Source organism: Eublepharis macularius, chromosome 13 (genome assembly GCF_028583425.1).
Source record: "Eublepharis macularius isolate TG4126 chromosome 13, MPM_Emac_v1.0, whole genome shotgun sequence".
NCBI classification, from domain to species: Eukaryota; Metazoa; Chordata; class Lepidosauria; order Squamata; family Eublepharidae; genus Eublepharis; species Eublepharis macularius.
Window position 1 is genome coordinate 38,025,015 of NC_072802.1, and position 26,093 is coordinate 38,051,107.

Consider the following 26,093-nt stretch of genomic DNA (forward strand, 5'->3'; position numbering starts at 1 on the left):
CCCAAGTAAAAGAAATTTAATTTTGCCTTAGACATCAAGGCAGTGGATTCACCTTCAACTATAGATTAAGAGAACTTGGTTAGCAAAGAACTTTCTAACAGTTCACAAGAAGTTTATATCAAAATGGAATGGGTTGGATGAAAAGTGTTGTGGTTGTATGGAGCAGAGAGGCCTTCAGCTAGTGACTCTAAAAGCGGGACTCTGATACATTGCTCCTCATATCATTGCGATAGGTTGCCAGATGAGAGAGCTTCTGTAAGGCATAAATGCCGCTTGTACTGATGGCCGGAAGATAGTACTGCAGCTATCGGCTCCACAAGGGCCAATAAGGTTCCAACTGGTTCTAGAAAACTTTTACCTCTATCCTGACTCCTAGTCTCCGCTACTCCTAGACAACTCACTTTTATGGACATTGGCTTGTCAACCCATCTGCTTGACTCCTTGCTTGCTTCCCATATCAGCCTTTGCCCAACTGAATATCTGCTTGACTTAAGCCCACATAATGGAATTAGCTTCCGCCCAACCTCTATGGTAGATACCTTCCAATGCAGCATGAGAAGCTGGCATTTGTGGCATGAAATCCAATAAGCCTTGATGCATGCACGTTATTTTGAGTGTTCATGGCACTATAAAACCTTGCTAATATGTTAAATCAGGTGATTTGGGAATCATAGCAAAAAGTTATAAACCCATAATGGGCATAACTGCACATTTATAGACACTGCTATAAAACCATTGCTATCTCTTCCCCTGAGTGCTGGGGAGTTCAGGGGAATAGCCTCAGCTCATTAGTTTCCATCCTTTAGAGAACGTAGTATTGGAATCACACTGAATTTTACAAGCATGTCATATTCACATATCTGCAGACTGTCACACGCAGTAATAAGTTCAAGGCAGAATTTGTGAAAGCCCCAGAAAATAACATGTGTGTACCATTCCAGGCTGAATTTCACAGGCCTGTTTTAAGTAGCCCACATTTATCAAGTGCAAACTGGAATTGTTGAGCAATTTTGGTTGTAGACATACACAGAATTATGTACATATGTGGTAACCCTCCTCTTCTCATGGCCAGTAATTGACCAAGACTCCTAAGCATCTCTGTCCAGGCTTCTCAAATGGGCAATATCCTTTAGACACTAGAGCAAAGCTGGGACTAATGTGCAGCGGAAACATGGGAGTACATCCTTTATTGTAATCTGAAAAGCAGAACTTCTCACATAGGGTAGGCAGCCCAGAAGCTGAAATTTAAGCCACCCATGTGAACAATGTAGATTTTCAGCGGGCAGAGCTACGAAAAAATTGCTTGGTCATCTCAAGAAAAAAAACAAGGGTTGAGACTAATTTAGATATCATTTCTCTATCATTTTAGATGAACCCTCATACTGTGGGCTTGTGGATGAACATTAAGAATTCAACTAAAAAGAAAACAAAGGATTGTTTTAATCCCTCCCATATGATTCCAGTATTGACTGATTTGTGTGTGTGCGTATGTTCACTTACAGTCCATGGGGTCTGCACACTAATTATTTGAAGGAGAAAAAGCATGACCTTATGATGAAAGCAAGACTATTCTTAGCAACATGTACTGAGCGTATATGCAGTTTAGTACAAAAAAGGACAATCGTATAACTATTCGTTTGATGCATCATTATTAGGCCTACTGAAACTTCTCAATCTGTTAATGCAAAAAATAATAACTTCTTTGTTGTGTGTAAGCAAGTGGGGGCTTAAATAGTGGGATGGAAATGATCATATGTTTTAAAAACAGTATTCACGATTTTCCTCCCAGGAATTTTGTGGCTCTAGATAAGAGCATCAGCTTAGACAGGATTCTTATTCTGGCTTTTAGTTAGGATTTGGAGTCAGGCTAGGGAAGGAAACTTGCTTTCTGTGCATAGGTTCTATGACCAGGATCTCTGTGAATTAAAGGAGTGGCTTAGAACCTGACTATTGTACCTTTATATTTTGATACCCTTACTTGCAATACCCCACCAACCTTTGGCTGGGATATAAAGGCTCAGGGATCTCACTTAGACATGGGCAAGAACCAGAATAAAACTGAACCATGGGGTTCGTGGGGTTTCCACAAACCATGAACCACAAACTGGCATGGAACTAGCCCAGTTACAAACCAGTTCGTGGTTTGTGGGGTTTAAATGCCCCTTTCTGACAGTGAAAGGGGCATTTAATCATTTAAAGGGCCCTTTCCTGCCACTTGCAAGGGGCAGGACCATTTAAACTATCTGCTGGCAGGCAGCGGGAGGGATCCCCCCCTCGCCGACTGCCAGCTGATAGTTTAAAGGGATCTGCTGCTTGCAAGTGGCAGGAAAAGTTTAAATGGCCATTTTCCCTGGGGAAACGGCCATTTAAACTGGCCCTTTAATATGAAGCAAATGAACCAGTAGTCCAGTTCGTGGAAGTTTGTGGAAACGAGCTTCTATGAAACCTGGTTCACGAACCCTGAACAGGGCTGGTTTGTGGGTTTTTTTGGTTCGTATTTAGGTTCGTGCCCATCTCTAATCTCTACTACTATTCATGTCTGAAAAAGGGAACTCTGACTCTTAAGAGCTTACACTCTGAAAATCTTGTTGGTCTCTGGATGGAAATCCTGCTTTTCTACTGTAGACCAACATGACTACCCACCTAAACTATGGCACCTGAGTAGTAAGCCTGTCAGCTGTGGTAAAATGGTTACTAGAGTTGAACCTTGAATGCTGAGGAACCCTGTCTGGAGAAAAAGGTATCAAATCTCCCCTCAGTGTTTGGTAGCTAAGGCACAGTTTCAGTGTGTTAACTCCCATCTGGAAAAGTTTATAATCTCTAGAGAGTGAAATTGAGAGCTTGTTGTACATTCTTCCCAAAGTGTTCCACACTAAACTTTCGCTATATTTTACCACTTATTCACTGTAAATAAATTTTTGTTGTTTATCTCCATCAATGTCTTTTCTGTCCAATTAAAATAACTGTGAAAAGGAGTTTATACTTACCTCACAATTAGGTACTACATTATTATATTATGGTCACAAATAAGAACCCTTTAAGGAACACAAAGCTTGCACACTACCAACCAGTAAAACAAAGCTTGTATTCCCCCCTTTTAACAGATTGTGGATGGCTGGGATTAAAAAAAAATAAAAGGAGAAGCCAGAATGTGGGATTTAGACTGCCCTAAGTCCAGGGGGCAGTTACCTCAGAAGTCTCTCTTGTCCTTTTCTCATCATCATTGCTATACCACAATGTAAAAGTGGTGATAGTGAAGCCATCACTGTAGTTTAGGCTGAAGGAGAGTAACTGGCCTAAAGTCACCCAATGAGCTTCCATGGTAAAGTGGGTATTTGAATTATATGGTCCTATCTAGCCAGTCAGATTTTGACATGGTTTACAAAGACAACTGAGAATGAGAGCAATATTATTCAGATCTGTCACATCTATGATCACACCTTTGACAGGGAATAAGAGAGTACACTGGATGGTATCACTACACTACATAACCAGTCAGATACCCTTCCTATCAATATTTGATACCAATTAACTTACACTTTGGCCAACACCTGCTTTGCTCATGCCAAAAGAGGAGGTTAAACTAGCTTAATACCCTTTACCTCAACTGCCAACAATAAAAAGTCAAGCAGTCCCACTGTAGATCAGCCATGAAAAAGCCTAGGGTTGAACAAACCTCATCTTCCCCATGCAAATTGGGTGAGGAAAATGTGATGCTCATATGCCATCAAAGCCTTTTCAACCTTGTACCTAGCAGTCTCACCAGATTAAGTACTCCCTGATGGGCTGTCCCTTTAAGCATTTTGGATTAGATAATGGCCACTTTGAGTGCTATTGTCTAACTACTGCCAAATCTAAGTGCATGGAAGTTAAGTGTTAGCCGCAGCCCTTAAATATGGCTACGGTTACTCTTGTCAAGTTGAATCAGAAGGACTTGAGGATTCACAGCTGACTCCCAAACAATCCATATACTTCAAAACATTCTAGCATGACAGGAGCAAATGACAACTGAGGCAGGTGGAAGCTGCTTAAATACTCCTCATAATGCCTTCCCTGATAGGCTGGGGTATTCACATGACTCTTTCACTTCCACCTTAGTGAGCCTTGCAGTCTTACCCAGCAACGGTAAGGCTACCTAGCCCCTGGTTTGGGTGGGATATTCCCCACTCCTAGCTTTTGTTTCTACTACCATTCTGGTGGGGGGCGGGGGAATAAACAAAACAAAAAAATGCCTGTTGGGCATGTCATCACTTCTGGGGAAAGCCCAGAACTGACATCAGTCTACTCTAGGAATTGCTGGCAACTATAGCTTTACCATAGAGTTTCTGGAGATGCATGACATCATTGTTCCTGGTTTTCCCCTGAATGGTACCCCCATGTCCCTCCCTGCATTTCCTGCTGGTTGCCAGGCAACTCTAAGAAAGGGGCAAGGACACAATAAGCCTCTCCTGAGCAAGGATCCAATAGAGTCATAGGAAGGGAGTAGGAAGTAGTAGGAAGTAGATGCATGAGAAATATATAAGATATAGGTCATGTGAAAGCACATTTCAGCACATTTAGCTATGCTGTTAAGCTTCATATCGAGTCAATCAAAGATTTGCCTGTTACTGCAATCTGGGTTTGATATATAATGATACGTCTTGAGGATTCCTTTTTGAGCTTTAATCTTATGTTTTCAACTGTTCTAGCACATGAACACAAATGAATCACCATGCTTTCTGCTAGATGATTCTGCACAATTTATATTCCTTTTATTTCAACCACTCTTGAAAGAGTTGCAAACATATCCATCTTTCGCTCAGATCTTTTTTTAAATGAAGAAACTATTCAATATTCAGCCAGATAGTAGGCTGAAAATCAAATGAGTACACCTAGAATAGAATATGCCATGCCTTTTACTTTCTCACCTTTTTTCATCAGAAAGTATCATATCCCCTTGCTGTGGCAAGGTTGGGCTGGTGCATCCCATCCTTCACCATGGAGAGGATGGGAAAAGGTTCCCATCTAGAGCCTGCCTTGGCCCCACCCCTCAAAAGAGGGCAGGAGAACCTTCCAGCAAAGCCAAGTGGCTGGGTGAAGTGAGGCTAGGTGGGCCTGTACCATCCTTTGCTGCAACAAGGCCTGGCCAGTGTGTTCCAGCCCTTGCTGTGGTGAGACTGGGTCAGTGTGTCCTGTTCTTGATTGCAGTAAAGCCAGGATTGGTGGGTGCATCCCATCACTTGTCAGAGTGAGACATGGCCAGTGCATCCCATTCTTTACAACAGTGGGGCTGGACTAGATGAGGCCTGGCTGGGCACATCCCATCCTTTGTCTTGATGAGGCTGGGCCAGGTGGGCAAGCATGTCCTTAACATGGTGATCCCTCCTTCCCCCTGCCCCAAGATCATATCTACCCTGCCCTTTGGGCTCGGGTGGGCTGTGGGTTGGGGTGGCCTTAGTGGGTAGGGGGCAGTCTTCCAGGCCTCAACCCACCAGTATTCTTCTCAGAGGCCTAAAGAGCCAATCCATTCCCAATCATATTTTCTTTCTGACTTTAGGGAGAGTTTTTTTTTAATCTCAATCTCCCATTTTTGTCTATTCTCTCCCCCTCCACTAGTTTCTTATAATTAGAAAGTGGAAATATTTCTGGAGAATTTTTCTTTTGTGTATCTATTTAAGTAAGTTGGATGGTATTTTGCTTCTGAGGTTCCTCTGATTTTGGATCTAATTTGATAGTTAATCTGATACATTGCAATAACATGTTACAGGATAGGATCCAGAGAAGCTGTCCTAATACTGCTCTGCTTGTCAAATCTTATCTAGATATTTCATGCTTTACTAACTGGCAAACCAAGTGTGTGTGGGGGTGGGGGCGAAATGCATGAAGGAACAAAGGAATTAAGGTCTGAGCAATCTGCTGACTCAGTATAAGTTTAGTTAACCAACCTGAAAAGCAACAGAGATTAAAAATTCCTGTTGCCTTACTTCACCTCAAATTCAATGCTTTTCAATGGCACCAGGTTATATTTCCTGTTGCCAGTGACTAAGGTCTGATTCACACATGTATGGACCTCAACATGACTTAGGACTGCCAGGCCCCTTTACCCTCCCAGCAAGAGTGGGGGATCTGGCACTCAACGTCTCTTTGTTCCTCATGCATGCACACTCCTATATCTTTGTGATGATGTCATTTCTGGTGATGTCACTTCCGGGTGATGTCATCATGCAGGAGCATTCACGTTTTGCAGCAGGCCAATTTGGGCCCCAAATGGGGTGTTTCCACATCTCCCCCCCTCCGACAAGTTGAGGGGGGGTGAAGGGCAAGAGCAGGGAACTGGTAACCTACCATGTCCCTACACACAGTCCTCATCTACACAAAGAGCAATATGAAGTGGTAGAATTCTCGTAGATTGGACTGGAGCACTTTACACCCTCCCCCAATCACATCAGGATTATGTTACAAGGAATTATTAATATAGAGGAAGTTTGGGGGAAAATGTAATGTTTTAAGTGATACCATCCATTCTGCCACCTCATTCTGCTGCATGTGTAGACCAAGACTTCATTGAGAAGCCGCATAATGTAGTTGTTAGAATGTCAGATTAGGCTCTAGGAGACCCAGGTTCAAGACCCAGGTTCAAGACTCATGCAAGCTAACTGGGTGACATTGGGTTAATCACTCTCTTTCAATCTAATTTACCTCACAGGGATGCTATTGATGTCAGTTGTGTTATTGTACCAAGGACAGTCCATTCACACATGAACACTAAATTTGTGACTCATAAGTGAGTGATACCATGCCACTAGATTTTCCTGATCTTTGGAGGTCAAACAACCTCTCAGCTGAGCCATCTAATGAGTAGGGATTTGAAGAGTTTTCCTTTTCCAGCCAATGTTGGTTAAAATATTTGTGTTCTTTAAAGCAATACAAAGAAATATGATCCTGTGATCTGGATATTTGTAAAGACACAAGCTGACAGATACCAAGAGGTCGAGAGCCAAAACTACATATTACATACCCTAACAAGTCAGATCTGAGTTCCCCAGGCCTGACTCATTATGAAATGTAACATGTTGTTTGGTCCTCTAAGTTAAAAGTATTCCTGGAATGCATCACTCAAAAATAATTTAACTCTCAACATTCGCCTTGTTTAATGTATCCTTCCCTGCCAACCCCAGTTTAGCCATGTCTGAATGGCTCCTCCACCAATATTAGTTAGTTCTTCAAATATTAATGGAATCTCAGCAGGCTTCCAACTGGAAATGTTTCACTAATCCCCAGCCTAAATCATCACAGCATAATAAAAAGTTTTGCTTTTAGTACATTATACTCTTAGCTCTGGCAAGGGATTTTAATGGTCCTGTATGACTCTTTATGTTATTCTCTGCAGAACAAAGTATCAAACACTTAACAGAAGAATACTTAATAGTGAAAGTAGGAACTCCACAGTGACATACAGCAAAGTTCATTTTGTCCTTCCAGGAAAAAAAAAAGACCATAAAAGCACAGAATGACTACATGGCTTGTTTAATTAATATTATGTTCAGTGTAATCATTCAGTTGTTGAGTAGGATCATTTCAAGGTATTTTGCAACTCCAAACACAATACAATTTGCCATCTTTCCACTATTAATCCCTGAACTTGGGCTTCAGTTTATGCTATGCAATCATTGGAACCCCAGCACCTTCTCCCTTTTATCTCTCACCCTTTGGATCAGAGTTGGAATCCATCCTCCTTATCTGCTATCTATTTCTCTTTTCAGTAGCCACACATATGCAGTAAGGTTTCTTAATCAAAAAGAGTCCAGTAGCACCTTTAAGACTAACCAATTTTATTGTAGCATAAGCTTTTGAGAATCAAGTTCTCTTCGTCAGATGCATGATACAAACTGATCAAATACAGAAGAGAACCTCTCTTCTGTATTTGACCAGTTTGTATCATGCATCTGACGAAGAGAACTTGATTCTCGAAAGCTTATGCTACAATAAAATTGGTTAGTCTTAAAGGTGCTACTGGACTCTTTTTGATTTTGCTACTACAGACTAACACGGCTAACTCCTCTGGATCTAAGGTTTCTTAAACTCTTGCAAGTTTCCCTTATGCCATGAGAGGTAGAGCAGGTGCCTCACCATGCAATGAGATTGCAGAGGCAACCAAAATGGTGCTCAATTTCTTGTGTGACGAGGGAACCTACAAGATTTCAAAGAGCTCTTTCGGCCAATATTGAAAGAGGAATGGGGAGCAGAGGAGGAAGATGTACACCAAATCCTCATTCCCAAACTGAGGGACAAATCGAGGACAAGGGGCATTTGTCTCCATTCTATGATAGACTAGCCCACTATAGAAAAAGGTTGCTAACCCCTTCACATCAATTTTCCATTACTACTTCAATGTTATCTTCTTCTTATTGTGCTCCAAGCAGCAACTTTGGTGGCATTGTAGGAAAAATTGCCTTGTTGTTGGGCCTGGTAGTTTGGAGTCAAGGAACCAGCCAAGAGCAACTAAGAGCCAAGCTACAAGTGACGCCTTACACAGGTTGGACACTTGTCAGCTTACCTCAAGTTTTGATGGGAAATGTAGGCATCCTGGTTTTATAGCTTGGCTCTCCATTACATCTGCAAGACCAGGATGCCCACACTTCCCATCAAAACTTGAGGGAAGCTGACAAGTATCCAACCTGTGTCAGGCGTCACTTGTAGCTTGGCTCTAAGTTTATGTTTGTACTGAGTTTCTCAATCTGTGACAATCAAGTGACGTAAATGAACCATCACAGATGAAACACCATAGGACAGAGCTTTCATTCTAGCTGATATGATATAATGAGTGGCACTTAAATTGTATGGTTAATGTACTGGCTAAGTGCTGTAATAATAAAGAGAATATAATGAGTGCAGTATGGTCAGTTATGGAACTGGTGAGATGTGGGATCACTTCCCCATTCAGACATGAAGCTCATTGTCTCTTGGCCTAATAGGAGTTTCCTTTGGTAGAAGGAAAGGATGGATAAAGTGACCTCTCTCTCTCTTTTCAGAGTCAAGCTGGACATGTTAATCCTGTCATGCAGATCTTATCTATGTATAATCAAATAATCTGGGATATGCTTCTAAAATGGTGGGTTATCAATGAAAACCAGGCTCCAAGGTAATTCTACCATGTTACCTTGAAGAAATTGTTAATTTACAAAATGATCGGTCATCAATGAACACCAGACCCCAAGGTAATTCTTCCACATTATCTTGAAGAAATTGTTGACTGTGTTGAACTAATTATAAATTTTCTAACAGCTGCCAAAAATATGTATAGCAGTTTGTGGGGGAAAGATTGAGGTAATACTGCATTTGTGCCAAATTTAACATATTATACTAGAAATAATGTTGGGATAACAATATAAATTCAACAAGAGATGGACAACATTTATGATATTTTGGAATAATATCTTTCAGGATGGTGTTTATCCATATATATTTGTTATGATGTAATTTTCATATCTATCTATCTATCTATCTATCGTTCAAACATCACACCAAACCAGGGTGGTTAGTGTGACTGACTATGCCAGAAACTATGGTTAGTTAATGTATTTCAAACCAGCATCTGAAAGCATGCTTGGAAATTGTTTTAATTAACTGTGCTCTTGTATGCAGTACAAATGGAAACATCTTGGCTTCTTCTCAGTTGCTGCTTCACTACAATGCAGGCTGGGAGGTGGGGGAAAGACAAAGGCAATGAAGCCAGCATTTGCTAAGACCAACCAGAATTTGAACAATCACTTGCAAGATGAATTCTGTGTCATAAACTAGCCATAGTTCAAATAAACCATCATTTATCTAATACATATTAAGAAAAAAAACAATTTGATTACACATCTCCTCAAACTCAACACTCTTCAATAGAGTCAGATAGGAGCGAAATGACAAAAGCGGGAAAGTGAGTGAGTAGCTTGGGCTCAACCCTACAAATAAGGGGAAAGAAAAAGAGGCTGAACATTATTTCATCAGTAAAGCCAACAAGTGAACTCATGTATAAGCTCTTCCCTTTCTACAAATCCATACAAAACCAGGGTCAGAAGAGAAGTGGATGTGGTACTCAAGCAAAATGTCACCAATTAATATATTTGTTTCCCACACAAACTCAGTTGGATGTCTACTTTAAATATGAAAAGTCATGCCAAAGCTAATGAAGGAGACATTTTACCTCCAAAAGCATTCAAAGGACTTCCTGTTGTGTAGAAGTCAGCAGATGTGTAATTGAAACCTGTAATAGGGGACATAGCTATGTTTGTACAGCAGAACGAAATGCTGAACCTTCAGTCTGAACATGTACAAAATATTGGAGGAAGAAAAGTTTGCAGCTTTTGTGCAATAAAAAGGAGTGAAGTGTGTCAACACAACAGATATTGCTTTATGTTACTGTATTTGCTTTTAAAAATCTAATTTAGAAGTACGTGCTTCATAGCACTGTGTGAAGTTTTCAGAAAAGAAACATGTTAAACACAGATGGATAAATATGGACTTTGAGCCTAAGGATATTAATCTGAATAAGTGTGCTTTGCACAATATGACCAGAGAGCCACTCCATTCGAGAAGAAAGATTTTATGGGTCTGTAATCCTTGATGTACAGACCTTGAGACTCAGGAAGGCAGAGCCTGGGAGACAAGGGGCAGTGCCCCTTATATTGGGAGTAGAGGTGGGCATAGACCGGGAAAAAACTACGGGCCATTGGGCCATGGTCCATTGCATTTCATGGACCACGGACCATGAATTTTTCATGGACCCACTCCAGTTTGTGGACTGGTTCATCAGCCTGTGGTCCATCATTTCTGGGGCCTGTCAGCTGAAGTGAGTCCTGCATGGGAGTGCTGGTTCCGTGCCACTTGCAAGCAAGGGGCAAGGAAACAGGCGCTTTAAACCCCATGCCTTGCTTCAGCTGGCAGGTGAGGAAGTCCCACCTGTCAGCTGAAGCCAGCCCTGTGGGGCAACACCCAGTTCCATGCTACTTGTAAGCAAAGGGAATGGAAATGGGTACTTTAAACCCTGTACCTTGCTTCAGCTGGCAGGCAAGGAAGTCCCTGCCTGTCAGCTGAAGCTAGCCCTGTGTGGGAGCACCTGGTTCTGTGCTGACAGACACTTTAAACCCCACACCTTGATTCAGCTGGCAGGTGGGGAAGTCCTACCTGTCAGCTGAAACTAGCCCCATGGAGGAGCACCTGGTTCCATGCCACTTGCAAGCGAGGGTAAGCCAAACAGAAAAATACAAGGGCTAACCAATGAAGAAATATAAATGTATTTCAATTCAGTTTTGTCAAGGAATAAAGTGCATAAGAGTGCAAATTGCTATAGAGACATACAGTCAAAATTTAGTCAAATTTTACAGCATAGCAGGAACAGCGGCAACCAACAGTAACAGCAGGGAAAAACAGTCAGGAAATTCACACCAGGGCTCAACCACTAAAGCCCAATGGTGCAACAATGAGAGGTACATGTATACAAAAATATCTCTAAATCGTTTTTCTTATCAATCTCTTATAGTTGCAGACAGGCAAAAAAGGGGAACACAAGACACCCCCCCCCCAACTCAACAAGATGCCAGCAAAAAGCTTGATAAGAGATTGATTGGTTAGCCTTTGTATTTTTCTGTTTGGCTTACCCTTTTGAGGGCTGCTCCGCTTTGTCTGCTGGTACTTGCAAGCTGGTACTTGCAAGCAAGGGGCAGTTTAAACCCTGCACTTTGGTTCTGCTGGCAGGCGGGGAAGTCCCTGCCTATCAGCTGAAGCCAGCACCACAGAGGAGTGCCCAGTTCCATGCCACTTGCAAACAAGGGGCACAGAAATGGGCACTTTAAACCCAGTCTGGATTCACGGACCAACGGACTGATGGACCGGCCCAAAAGTTGTCAGGTCTGTGGAAAACTGGCGTCTCACAACCCTCCTGTTCACTAACACTGAACTGGGCTGGTCCGTATCAAATCTTGGTCTGTTTTCCGGTCCCTGCCCATCTCTCGTCTGGAAGTAGAGCTTGAGGTATGTGATGGAGCAATGGATAATGGAGTAAGAAGGCATAATGGATCTCCCCAGGAATGAGTGTTTTTTAGTTCATTTTTAATAACCCTTTATGTTTTATCAATGGCTTTGATTCTCTCTACTCTTCATTGTTGGCTTTGTATATTTCTCTATATTATACATCAATATCATGCTGGTTTCTGAAGAAGGGTACTTTGACTCACAAAGGATCATACCCTGAAAATGCCATTGTTCTCTAAGGTGCCATTGGACTCAAATCCTGCTATACATATCAAGGTGACTATTTATTTATTTATTTATAATCCACTTTTCTCACTGAGAATAAAGGCAGATTACGCAGAGCTAGTCAATAAAATCAAAAGTAGGCCATTCACTGGACAAATACAATAGGGCTGAGCCATAGATATTTGAAAAACATCATTAATCCAAACACAATGATTAAACATTGCTGAAACAAAGCTTAAATAATTAAACATAACTTCTTTAACAATGCAGAAACAACTTAGTAAGAGCATATTTACATCAATAGATCGTACCCAGTGGAATAACCTACAGTTTCCTTCCCTTTACCAAGGAATCTTTGTGAGCCATTTCTTACAGCACAGCCCTGTTACCTGAGTAAAAAAGCCCTCCTAAGTAATTGAGTTTTGTATCATTTGCAGAAAGCCAGGAGAGTGGGAGCTTTATTCTTATATTTATATATAATACATAATAATAATTCTATTATATAATAATAATTATATATAATTATATAATGACTAGAGGTGGGCATGAACCAAAATACAAAACAAAGTTCGTTACGAACCGGGCTGGTTCATGGTTTGCGAACCAGCAGTTCGTTGGAGCTCATTTCTCACGAACTATGAAGAATTTTAGCCCAGTTTGTTTGGTTCATATTTCGGTTCATCACTGCAGACAGCCTGGCACCGATCAATCAGTTTCTTAGGCAATGGGGGTGGGGAGATGGGCTTTCTGCAGACCTTCTGCAGACCTGGAAGTGATGTTTTTTGAACCGAATGAACCTTTGAAAAAGCAAAAACCCCACCTTACTAAATCTTGACCTGGTTCTCTACCCCCATTTTCAATCAAAGGTGATTCAATTTTAAGAGAAGCTAAAAAACCATATTTTCCTAATGAAAGAGCTCTGCATTTAAAATCAGCCACTAGCCACAAATGCTTTGTATTACATTTTTTGAACATTACCTGCTTTTCTTGCTGCTTTTCTCAATAATATCTCCCTCCATGTCCATTATACTTTTTGCCCATATGCTATATATTTAATCAATATTTTCATAAAATCCTATAAATGCTTCTTTTATGTTTTTCCCCTATAAGCCTGAAATCAGACAATACATTTTTTACCTTTCAAAAAACTGCTAGGAGTTGTATTTTTCAAGTCCTTGTAGAAAGCAGTCCTTGATAATAAGTGAATCTATGCTGACAGGGTCAACACTGTGGGTGCCAACCCTTGAAATAAAAAATTCTAGCATCTAGGTATCTAAGCTTATAGGGTCTGAGCAAAGCTGTCTGGGTCAGGAATGATGCTCAGAGATGTTCTGAAAATATCACTGAATGTCCAGTGATTGGGGAGTCTTCACAAAATCTATTTATTTAAGTTTTATAGCTTGAAAAATACTTTTGGAAAACTGAACTTGAGAAAGAAAGAAAGAAAGAAAGAAAGAAAGAAAGAAAGAAAGAAAGAAAGAAAGAAAGAAAGAAAGAAAGAAAGAAAGAAAGAAAGAAAGATCAGTATCTGATTCATTGCCAACTCTAGTCAAGTTTTCCCCCAGAATGCCCAATACTTTTACAGCTGCAGAAAACAACACAAGGATTATCATGTAGCAAATGACAAATTCACAAGTGGTGTGTGTGTGTGTGGGGTGGTATGGATGGGCAATAGTAGAGTCTGTATAAGGGCCATACGCTTCACAGCTTATGGTGCTTCCTTACACTTGATCCATTTCACTGATCAATATAGGGGAAGTTTTATATCCTGTTCTTAATTCAAAGTGTTACTGTTGGATCTGACCATACGTACAAGTGCTCTTAACCAGGTGTGTCAACAATAGCCAGTCCCAAGTGATAACCCTCATTTATGCAACCCATTCTAAATGGCATCAATATTCTCCTATCCAATAAACAAACCTGTGGCAAGAAAAAGATTCAGGTTTCCTGTTTTGGGTTTACCCAAAGCGAGAAAACAATTTAAGTGTTTAAACCACTTTGGTATGCTCCATAAAGATTCGAGAATCTTTACAGAGAACACAGAAGCTCAAAGCAGCACTTTTCTTGTCATTTGCAAATGGCAAGAAAAGTGTTGCTTTCTCCAATTGGATTCTTACCCTGCCACTTTTTTCACCTGAGGGGAGGGGGGAGGAGGGGATTGTAGTGACTCACTACAACCCCCTCCTCCACCTCCCATTGGATAAAAAAGAGTGGGAGGCTTGAAGGCAAGCAGCACTTTTCTTGCTGTTTGTAAATGCAAACAGCTAGAAAAGTGTTGCAGCTGTTGCCGCTTTACCCAAAGCTTTCTGAAGCGATACAAATAGCTTCGGAAAGCTTTGCTTTGGGATTCCCAAATTGGCTCAGCAATGCTGGGGCTGATTTGGTAATCCTGAATCATTCTGAATTTGGCCCGATTCGGGTTTTGAATCGAAACATGAAGCGCACATCCGTACCCTTAACAACCATTTGAAAGATTCCCTTCACTTGTTGTATTCCTTTCCTTTGCAATAACCAGCCCTGCCCTGCTTTAAAAATGAAAGGTGTCTTTATTAACAATGTTCAAGAGGAAAAGAGATTCTAGAACCCTCTGAAAACTAAAACAGTTCATGTAGAGTCTCTCTAGGCAAGACATCTTACAGGAGTAGGATTAAGTGAAAGATCTTACACTTGTTTTCCCATTGTGGATACACATGCACTGCTAGGGAGACAGAGTACACTTGAATATAAGAACACACAGAGAGTAAGTCACTTGAGCATTCTTGTGTAAGATATCTTGTGTAGAGAGACTCATAGTTTTGATTTTTATTAAACGGCTGACCTGCCTAAGCAATAAAGCATTTTCCTCTTTTTAATGTGTGTGGTCAACAATAGCCAGTCCCCAGTGATAGCCCTCATTTATGCAACCCATTCTGTCTCTAAATGGCATCAATATTCTCCTATCCAATAAACAGACCTGAGGCAAGAAGTGCCAAGTTCATCTTCCTCCCTCTGTGCCATGAAACAATTATGGGTTTGGTGGATGCTGCTTAGCACTGCAGCTGTTCCCTCCCAATCCCTGGCTGAATGACCAATGAGCAGCTGGCTTGAGAGGACCTCCCTTTGTCCTTATATGCCTGGATTGGATCCCAATTATTGGGACAAAGGCAGTCTTACATATTTTTAAACAAATGCATTTATTAGTTTTGAAAATGTATATTCCACCACTCTATTGAATCACTCAAGAGAGCTCACAAAGTAAAACTTGTAAAAATTAACAAACCATAAAAACCAGCTATTAAAAACACTCCCAAAGCATAAAACAGTGTAAAACATTTACAGGGATAATTTTAGGCTGCTAAAACAGTCCTCAGGCTGGAAGCAGACTATAAAAATAATTTTGTGAAGGTCACATCTCTTAGTTAAAAGCCTGGGTAAAAAGATATGTTTTGAACTGGTACTTAAAGAGAGTGGGGTAGTTGTCCAGGGAAGGACATTCCAGAGGCAAAGTGCCACCTCCAGATACCTGATCATTATCCATATCTGTAGCACCTTGGACTATTCCTGCCATTAGAGCCGGCAAAATCTGAAGGAGTTTCAAAAGATTTCTGCTTGGCCTCTGAAAAGCCTATGGCTGGGAGGCAGAGCAGGCTTAAACAGTTGTCCCCTGCTTCCCTCTTGGTAGCTGGACCACCAGGCACATGGCGCTTGCCCCCACAGCACCTATGCTCCACTCCTCAAAATGGGGGCAAAAATGTTTTGGGTCTTATTAGGCCAGGGAATGGGTCTCCTTTTTTCCCTTCTTCTTCATCGCTTAGGAATCTGGAGATCTCCTGGAATGACAACTGTTCTCCACACAGATGAGAACCTCTAGAGAAAATGGCTGCTTTAGAGAGTAGATACTATGGCATTATACCCTGCTGTGGATCCTCCCCTCACCAAATTCTGTCTCCTCAAGGATCTACTCTCACATCTCCAGAAATTTCCCAACCCAGAGTTGGCAACCCCACTTCCCCCCTCACCTTGGTTTTCCCTTTTACTTTTAGTTTTTCCATTTCAGAGTGGCAGAGCTGGTGCTATTTTAAATTAACCTGGAAATAAGAAGTGTAAAACTAGGGATTAATAGTTAGAGATGGGCACAAACCACAAAAAAAAACGAACCATGAGGTTCGTGGTTCATGGATTTTCACGAACTGGCATGAACTGGGGCAAGTTCATGAACCAGTTCGTGGTTCGTGGGGTTTAACTGCCCCTTTCCGGACGCTTAGCAGTGGCAGGGAAAGGGGCATGTGGCAGTTTAAAGGGCCCTTTTCTGCCTTGCAAGGGGCAGGTCCTTTTAAACTACCAGCTGGCAGTCAGGGGGGAATCCCCTGCAAGGGGGACCTGCCCCTTGCAAGACAGAAAAGGGCCCTTTAAATGGCCCAAACCCCAGCCCCCAGCCCCACACTTACTTTGTCTAGCCGCCCTGTGGGCCTGCAGCATCCTCCCCCCTCCTCCTGCAAGGGGCAGGAAGGCCATTTTTGGCCTCTTCTGCCACTGTGCGGGCCCACAGAGCAGCAGAGGAAGCCAAAAATGGCCTTCCCACCCCTCAAATGGCCTGTCAGCTGATAGTTTAAAGGGACCTACTGCTTGCAAGCGGCAGGAAAAGTTTATATGGCCATTTCCCTGGGGAAATAGCCATTTAAACTGCCACTTTAATATGACCCAAACAAACCAGTAGACCAATGGTTGTTGTGGGTTTTCCGGGCTGTATTGCCGTGGTCTTGGCATTGTAGTTCCTGACGTTTCGCCAGCAGCTGTGGCTGGCATCTTCAGAGGTGTAGCACCAAAAGACAGAGATCTCTCAGTGTCACAGTGTGGAAAAGATGTAGGTCATTTGTATCTACTCAGGAGGGGTGGGGTTGAGCTGAGTCATCCTGTAAGAGTTTCCCAGGGTGTGGAATGCTAATGGCGGGAGGCTTCACTGTATCCTGAGGGGGTTCTTTTGCATATGGATTGGTACTTGATGTGCTAATCTTCTCTGCAGGGCTATTGTCGGGTGTGGAGTGTTTTGTTAGCCTGGTGTTTTTTAGAACTGGCAACCATGCTCGGTTCATTCTTAAGGTTTCTTCTTTCCGGTTGAAGTTTTGCTTATGCTTGTGAATTTCAATGGCTTCCCTGTGCAATCTGACAAAGTAGTTGGAAGTGTTGTCCAGTATCTTGGTGTCCTGGAATAAGATGACAATGCACAATGCTCGACAATGCACGCATTGTCCTGATGACAATGCACAATGCTCGACAATGCACGCATTGTCATCAATCTGACAGACCATCAACTCTCACCAGAAGAAACCTCCATCTTGGCAAAGGGAGGAAACTTTGCAGTCACCCCCACCAGAATTCCTGTGGAAGACATCATTGCAAATGTAGAAGCTGCCATTCGTCATCTACCTGAAGAGGAAGCTGAGGAAATAAGAGGAGAGACAGCCAGGATTCTACGAAAGGCAAAGCTTCCCACCAGCAATATAACACGCAAAGAGAAAAATGCCATCAAGACCCTCAATGCAGATCCAGACATCATCATTCTACCAGCTGATAAAGGCAATGCTACAGTGATCATGAAAACAGAGGAATACAAAAAGAAGATTAAGGAACTCCTGGACCCCTCCACCTACAAAAAACTAAAACGAGATCCCACTTGCAAAATCACCAGGCTAACAAATGCGCTGATCAAGAATTCCTCACTACATCCCGACACGCACAGAAAACTATGCAAGACTGAAGCACAGCCACCTAGACTATATGGGCTCCCCAAAATACATAAGGATTCAGTCCCACTCCGACCCATTGTGAGTGCCATTGGTTCACCGACATATGAATTAGCTAGACATCTGGCAGATCTCCTGCAGGACCACATCGGGGAAACCTCGTCTTACATCAAAGATTCAGCAGATTTCATCAACAAAATCAGTTCTCTGAAACTCAATCCACAAGACATACTTGTCAGTTTTGATGTTGTATCCCTGTTTACCAAGGTTCCAGTAAAAGACACTATTGCACTTATTAATCAGATTTTCCCAGAGGATGTAACAGCCTTATTCCACCATTGCCTGACAACCAGTTACTTCCAATGGGACAACGAATTCTATGAACAGATGGATGGGGTGGCCATGGGGAGCCCACTCAGCCCAGTTATAGCAAACTTCTACATGGAACATTTTGAAAAAACAGCTCTAGAATCAGCACCCCACAAACCTAGTGTATGGTTCCGGTTTGTGGATGATACATTTATCATTTGGAGCCATGGGGAGGAAGAATTGATGGGGTTTTTGAATCATCTCAACAACATCCACCTGAACATACAATTCACCATGGAGAAAGAAATCGAAAACTCCCATTCCTGGATACCTTGGTCATCCGCAAAGCAAACTTTCAGTTAGGTCACAGGGTCTACAGGAAACCAACTCACACTGATCGGTACTTACACAAAAACTCCAATCACCACCCCCGACAGAAAAGAGGCATAATGAAAACATTAGTGGATCGTGCAAGACGGATATGTGAGCCGCACTTTCTCAATGAGGAAATTAATCATCTAAACCACGCACTTCAGGCAAATGGCTACTCCAGAAATGAAATCCGAAGAGCAATCAAACCCAGGATGAATCAAACAACCAAGGAAAAACAGTCTCCCACAGGAAAAGTGTTTTTGCCATATATCAAAGGAATTACTGATCAGATGGGAAAGCTTATGAAAAAGCATAACCTTCAAGCAGTATTCAGACCCACCCGAAAAATACAACAGATGCTACGATCAGCAAAAGACAGTAGAGACCCCCTAACCTCTGCAGGAGTATACCGTATACCCTGCAGCTGTGGACAAGTTTACATCGGGACCACAAAGCGTAGCATCCAGACAAGAATAAAAGAACATGAAAGACACTGCAGACTTGGACAACTGGAAAAATCAGCAGTGGCTGAACATAGCCTAACTCAAACAGGGCACAGTATCTTATTCCAGGACACCAAAATACTGGACAACACTTCCAACTACTTTGTCAGATTGCACAGGGAAGCCATTGAAATTCACAAGCATAAGCAAAACTTCAACAGGAAAGAAGAAACCTTAAGAATGAACCGAGCATGGTTGCCAGTTCTAAAAAACACCAGGCTAACAAAACACTCCACACCCGACAATAGCCCTGCAGAGAAGATTAGCACATCAAGTACCAATCCATATGCAAAAGAACCCCCTCAGGATACAGTGAAGCCTCCCGCCATTAGCATTCCACACCCTGGGAAACTCTTACAGGATGACTCAGCTCAACCCCACCCCTCCTGAGTAGATACAAATGACCTACATCTTTTCCACACTGTGACACTGAGAGATCTCTGTCTTTTGGTGCTACACCTCTGAAGATGCCAGCCACAGCTGCTGGCGAAACGTCAGGAACTACAATGCCAAGACCACGGCAATACAGCCCGGAAAACCCACAACAACCATCGTTCTCCGGCCGTGAAAGCCTTCGACAATAAACCAGTAGACCAATTCAAGGAAGTGTGTGGAAATGAGCTTCCACGAACCAGTGGTTCACGAACCAAGAACTGGCCTGGTTCATGAGCTTTTTTGGGTCATAATTCCATTCATGCCCATTTCTATTAATTGTTCCTGGCTGCTAGTGCTAAGTGCAAGTTAAAATATCAGTGATTTATTATTAACCCTCAATTAGAAAGGCAGTCATAGAAGGAAGCAGTCTTGTTTGGAGGAGAAAAAACAGGTTCATATGTGAGAGATGAGCAAAGATGGCAATAAGTTTATCCATTAGATGGACCTATTCATTGCAAATCCAACAACAACATTCAATTTATATATCACCCTTCAGGACAACTTAATGCCACCAGACTATTTTCACATGTCTAAACTCATGGTATGTAGGTGTCTCCATGGTGCAATTTCTGACATCATTGCACCACAACAAAGACACCCACATTCCGTTAGTTTAGCACTATGCCAAGACATGTGAAAATGACCTCAGAGTGGTTTACAAAGTGTGTTATTACTATCCTCACAACACTCCCCCTGTGAGGTGGATGGCGCTGAGAGAGGTCTGAGAGAGCTGTGACTAGCCCAAGGTCACCCAGCTGGCTTCAAGTGTAGGAGTGGGGAATCAAACCTGGTTCTCCAGATTAAAGTCCTGACGCTCTTAACCGCTACGCCAAACTGGCTCTCTGGAACTTTTACTGGAACCTCTTTATGGCTACAAAGGAAGCGGGAGAAGGTCAAAGGATTTGCCCAGAACCATACAGATACAAACTGACAATAGAAATTGGCTGTGGTGGGAAGGGGGGGAAGGAATTGTGATGTTTTTAAAGGACTATCAAGACTCCATTTGTTTTGTCTATCCATTTACTTATTATATTTATACTGCGCCTTTCTCATTGAGACTCAAAAGTGGATTACACCGTGTAAGTCAATACAATCCATATGAAAAGACATATAATAAACATTGTTCTAGGACTAGGTTTACAGATATCTGAATAAGCATAGCATATTAGACATGATACGAAGTTCAGATACATCAGTAGTAAACAATGCAGTGACATGCAGAAAACTGATAATCTTATTGAATGAAATCCTGCCCTCAAGTCATCATTGACTTATGGAGACCCCCGGTGGGGGTTTTATGGCAAGAGACTAACAGAGTGGTTTGCCATTGCCTGCTTCTGCAATCCTGGTCTTTGTTGAAGGTCAATCTTGCTTAGCTTTTGAGATGTAACGAGGTTAGGCTTTCCTGGGCTGTTCAGGAAAAGCCCTCTTGAACCACTCAATTTTACACAGTTTGCAAAATGACAGAGGTGTGGGAGCCTTCTTCACTATGTTATTAGCTGGGCAATTAGACTTTCAGTAATAGAAAGTATAAAATGTGTTTATTTGATAAACAAGTTTAACTTAGCTAACTTTACACATTTGGCTTTTCCTCTTGTCTCCAGAGGAAGTGCTTCCTTGTGAGATACATCTAGCCCCTCCTGCAAGAGCTACTTATGATATGAAAGATATGGGCCTCTCGATCTGCTGTATTTCATGTCACAGAAGCACTACATGTTCAGTGGGACAAAACGTTACCAGATCCATACTAGGATACTGGAATGCATGTATCAAGCAAATGGAATGCAGGGTGATTAGGCTTATTGGACTCCTGCCTCCCACATCTCAGATTGTAGCTCTTTGAACAAGAAAGGCACCTGAGAATTCTTCCCTTTAACACCCCTCTGACATTCCTTCCCCTTTCATCCTGGTTTGGTGAGAACCCCAATGCAATCTTATCCAGCAATCAAGAGCCATCAGTCAATTCTAGATAGTTTTATTCCTTCCTGGGGAAAATTTAAATTAAAACTTGGAAACACATCACCAGTCGTTACAGATACTTGGTGAATTATAGTTTTATTAGGCACCTGAATAAGCAATTCCACCTCTGGTTCCTGAATGGACTGCTGAATTATTGTTTTATTGGCAGGAATGTTGATCAAAACTCATTAAAGTTCTTTGTTTATAGGACCATTCTGCCCCAAGGTCCCTTCCATCCTATAAATATTTGGGCTCTGGCCCAGTCAAAGAGTGCACGCTTCCTTGGGATCCAAGTGTTGCACCCTCATGGATGCTGGTCATTCTCTGTGGACTTTGCTCCTCGTCTGATAGGTAAATTTTCCCTGAATCTTACCCTATTCCCCATTTTCTAGCTATATTCCTAGGACTCTGGTGTGTTTGATATATATATTCACAGTAATTTACCTATGTATGTATATTTTCTTCAATAGAAACTACTTTTGTCTTAGAAACTAACCCCCCCCCCTGTCTCATTGGCTTCCTCGGGAGAGGGACCCCGTAAAAGTTGGTGGAAAATCCTGCTAGTTACCAACCTCTCATTAAGCTTAGTCCTTGCTTGCTAATTTCCCCCTACTTTGCAAGGAATCTCATCCAGGTAACATCATGTCCAGGCTCCCTTTTGACCAGGGGTTTTTCTTACACTGATCTTCTCAGGTAGGCCATTCCACAAAGGGGTGGCCACAGCAAAGGAAGCATGTGCAAGGGCAGCTGTTGATCTTGTCTAGTTGCAGAGTGGCACTCGCAGAAGGACCTGAACCATATGGATGAGACTAAGTAGGGCTGTACCGGATGATTTTGAATTTCTCATTGTTGCTGTTACAGCCTGAAAACAGCCATTGGTATTTCACTTCTCTTGTGTGTAAATTAAGCCCTTAATTTTGTATTTTATTTCCTTGTCCTCACATTAAATTCTTCCCACAAAATGGTATACATTTTTAATATTGCTGTGCAAACATAATTCACCACTATATGTTATAATGTGATAAAAATATAAATGAAATGGTAATATCAATAATTCAATATTGAATTTGTATTTTTTAAATGTAAATGCATACACAGTCCAAGTGAGTATAGTATTAGCAGCAAATTGCAGAGAACTATGACAAATATCAACACAAATGTTAAAGAAATAAAACTGGGAACATTTGCTTACCCTCCAATTTCCACAATGAATGGTTTTCACCTCAAAATATACAGTTTTAAGGATGGGATTGGAGAGCAAAGATCTCTTTTGAAAATTTTTCTGTCATGGAACAATTTCATGCCCCATCCCTCAGCAGTGACTCCCGCAAATAAGATATAGCTTTACAAACAATTACACTCTCGATCAGATACACAGGCATCTCAAATGGCGCAGATTCCACAGTGGGAAACCTTCCTTGATTGAAACAGATTCTTTCTGGACTGGAAGATGACTTGTATCAGAGTAGTACCAGCAGCTGCAGAAAAATCATTCATGCATAGAGACCCAAACAGATGGAGCATTCTTACCTAGTATGTACGGTAGTCTTAAATCATGGTCTGGATTTGCAGCAGCCCCATATCTCTCTACCATTATGCATCAAAAGTACAGATGGGCCTTTTCTAGAGCATGTTTTGATGCCTTCCCTTCTAATGTGTTGCAGGGAAGGTTTCTTCGCAGGCCTATTCATCAAGATGTTGCATATGCCCAGAGAAGAAAGTTGAAACCATTGCTCATATTCTCTTACATTGTAAGTTGTATTCTGAACAGAGGCAGCAGTTAGTAAATCCATTACTCTCCAAGTTTAAATCTTTGGATAATCATTTGGAATCTGCAGATACTGTGCTACTGAAATATTTGCTGGAAGATACTAAAAAACCTGTATCATTGACAGTAGCAAAATATTGGTTTTTGGTCATAAACAAGTGGAAGTTTTTAACAAAAAGAGTGATTGAAGATAGTTTTATTTTTCAGGATTTATTATCTGCAGAGTATGATAATAGTTTTAACTAAATCTGTTCTCCCTTTCTTTTTATGTAGATAGGAACTGTGGTTTGTGTATGTGATCTTTTTCTTGCTGGTCATTTGACTGTACTAATAATAAATTTGAATTTGAATTTGAAAATCAGTCATGCCCATGAAATAAGGATGTCTGGGAATTATGTATATTGTTCCCCAGAGAGCCCATTGTACAGGATCTGCCATTTTGGAGTCCTGGGCTTCTGGCTGTGTTGGGGTTTCCAGCTCCAAGTTGGGAAAGCTCAGCAGAAATGTGATGTTTTAGAATCCACCCTCTAAAGGTGCTATTTCCTCCAGGGGAACTCATTTCTGTAGTCTGGAGATCAGTTGTAATTCCAGGAGATCTCCACTTGGAGGTTGGCAACCCTAGGCTGTGTAGACGCATGTGCTCTAAAATGGTTGTTTCTGCAGTTTGAACTTTCTAGGAAACAACTTCAGTACATCCATTCAAAGCTTGATTGACATGTTTGAGGGATCTGTCCAAAGAGAGAGGTGTTCATTCACTGTAAAAAAAAAAAAGTGACAGTATATATATGCCTTAAAATAGTGGCAGGCTCCTGGAATGCTGGCAGCTTGCTGTGCCATCCCTAAGGGTGGGGATTCATAAGACAGGAAAAAACCACGCTGATGCTTGTTTTGGAGAAATATTGGCCACAACTTTATTGGTTACAGAGTTAAATAGCTGTGGCTGCATAAGGGCATGGATCCCAGCATCGGCAGGCCCACTTGCCCACCGATGACTCCTCACCCTTGCAGCATGCCTGCTGCAGGGGGAAACCACGGGATGACAGTTAAGGGAGTCACACTGGGAGGTCGCCTCTGCGTGGCTCCCCTGTCACCTGGACACAGGCCTGTTCTGTCAGCCCCCCAAGCTGGGCTTCCCACTGCAAAGCCTGGTCCAAGATCCCTTATGGGGATCCCCCTCTATGGGGAAACAGTGCCAGCAGGCCCTGATTTACCCAACGGGATCGGTGCCCTACGCACAAACCGCCCACCAAAAGTTGTGACAAGTAACGCTGATAATTTCATAAAACTCAACCTTTATCATAACCGAAGCTAACGAATGACTTTACCCTATCTGTTCGTACATTAACATCCGTATATCAAACCTAACTGCCAATGAACGCATCGCCCCCAAAATCATGGATCAAGCGGAGGGTGGGTGGGGATCGCTGTTCCAAAACCGACTGCGCAGTGGAGGCCGGCCCAGCCCTAAATCCACAGAGGGAGGACCTGAGTGAAGCCTTCCCCTCTCAGGTCGGGCTTCGCCTGCCTCCCTCTGATAGGTTCCCTGCAAGCCAGCCAGCAGCCCCGATTGGTCGGCGGGGCCGCTGGACTACAATACCCAGCTTGCATCGGGGCCAGGTATCTAATGCTGGGCCGGCAGAGATGCCGACCTCCCTTTTCTCCCCGCCCCGAGCAGCCCCAGCAAACGTCGGCGTGGGTAAGTCCCCGCCATATGCTTCTTTGCACAATATGAGCTGAAAAAACACCCCACATCCATTTTAAAGAAAACATTGCACGAAGAAGCCACCAGCGTTTCGGGAGCCTGCCACTTTTTTAAGGTAGTGTGGAAATGGCCAGAGTTACATTTCTGAGTAATCTGGTACACACTGAATTGTAAATCCTGTTACCTGACTAATATCTCTTTTACTACATGTTTACTGACTGTCTTACTTATTTTGACATCTTTTCCCCTTTTCAACTTCTTTGGTCAATATTGGGCAAAAATGGAATTTGAGTAGGTTGGATTTATTTTATATATATATATATATATATATATATATATATATATATATATATATATATATATATATATATATATATATATATATATATTAGTAATCCATTCCAGTCACTCAAGTATATAGTCTGTACACCTCTCTTCAATGCTACTTCCATTTCTGAATCCCATTCTAATTCAAATCCCAGTTGACCACTCTATTAGCAACATGGTGGTAGGCTTCCTTCTTTTTTGGCTGAAATTCTGCATAATTTAAACAAAAAGGGAGTTTTGTTTTTATTGGAGTGTTTAATTAGTGATATTTAAATTACAAAAGTGGTGTCAAGCTAATTGGCTGTTAGTTATTTGAGTGGATAATGGGTACTCTCGTTTTCTGGTGAAATTGTTAGCAACATATTTGTCTAGAATTAGCCTATATGTGTTGGCCAGTACACAGTATATCAAATATGAAGAGTGCTGTCAGGATGTAGAGATTTGCCATAGAGATGGAGTTGCCAACTCCAGGTTGGGAAATTCCTCGAGATTTGGGGGTGGATCCTGGGGTTGGCCAAGTTTAGGAAAGGGAGGGGCTTCAGTGAGATATAGAGTTTACTCTCCAAAGCAGCTGTTTTCTCCAGAGAAACTGAATCAGTTGTAATCTAAGGAGGTCACCAAGCCCCACTTGTAAGTTGGCAACCATATGTAGGGATAGTTATATGAGAGGCAGAATTGCTACCACTGTGACTGTGAAAGTTATGTGAAAGTTAGCATGGTGCAGTGATTATCATGTCAGACTAGATTTTAGGTGACCTGTGTTCAATGCC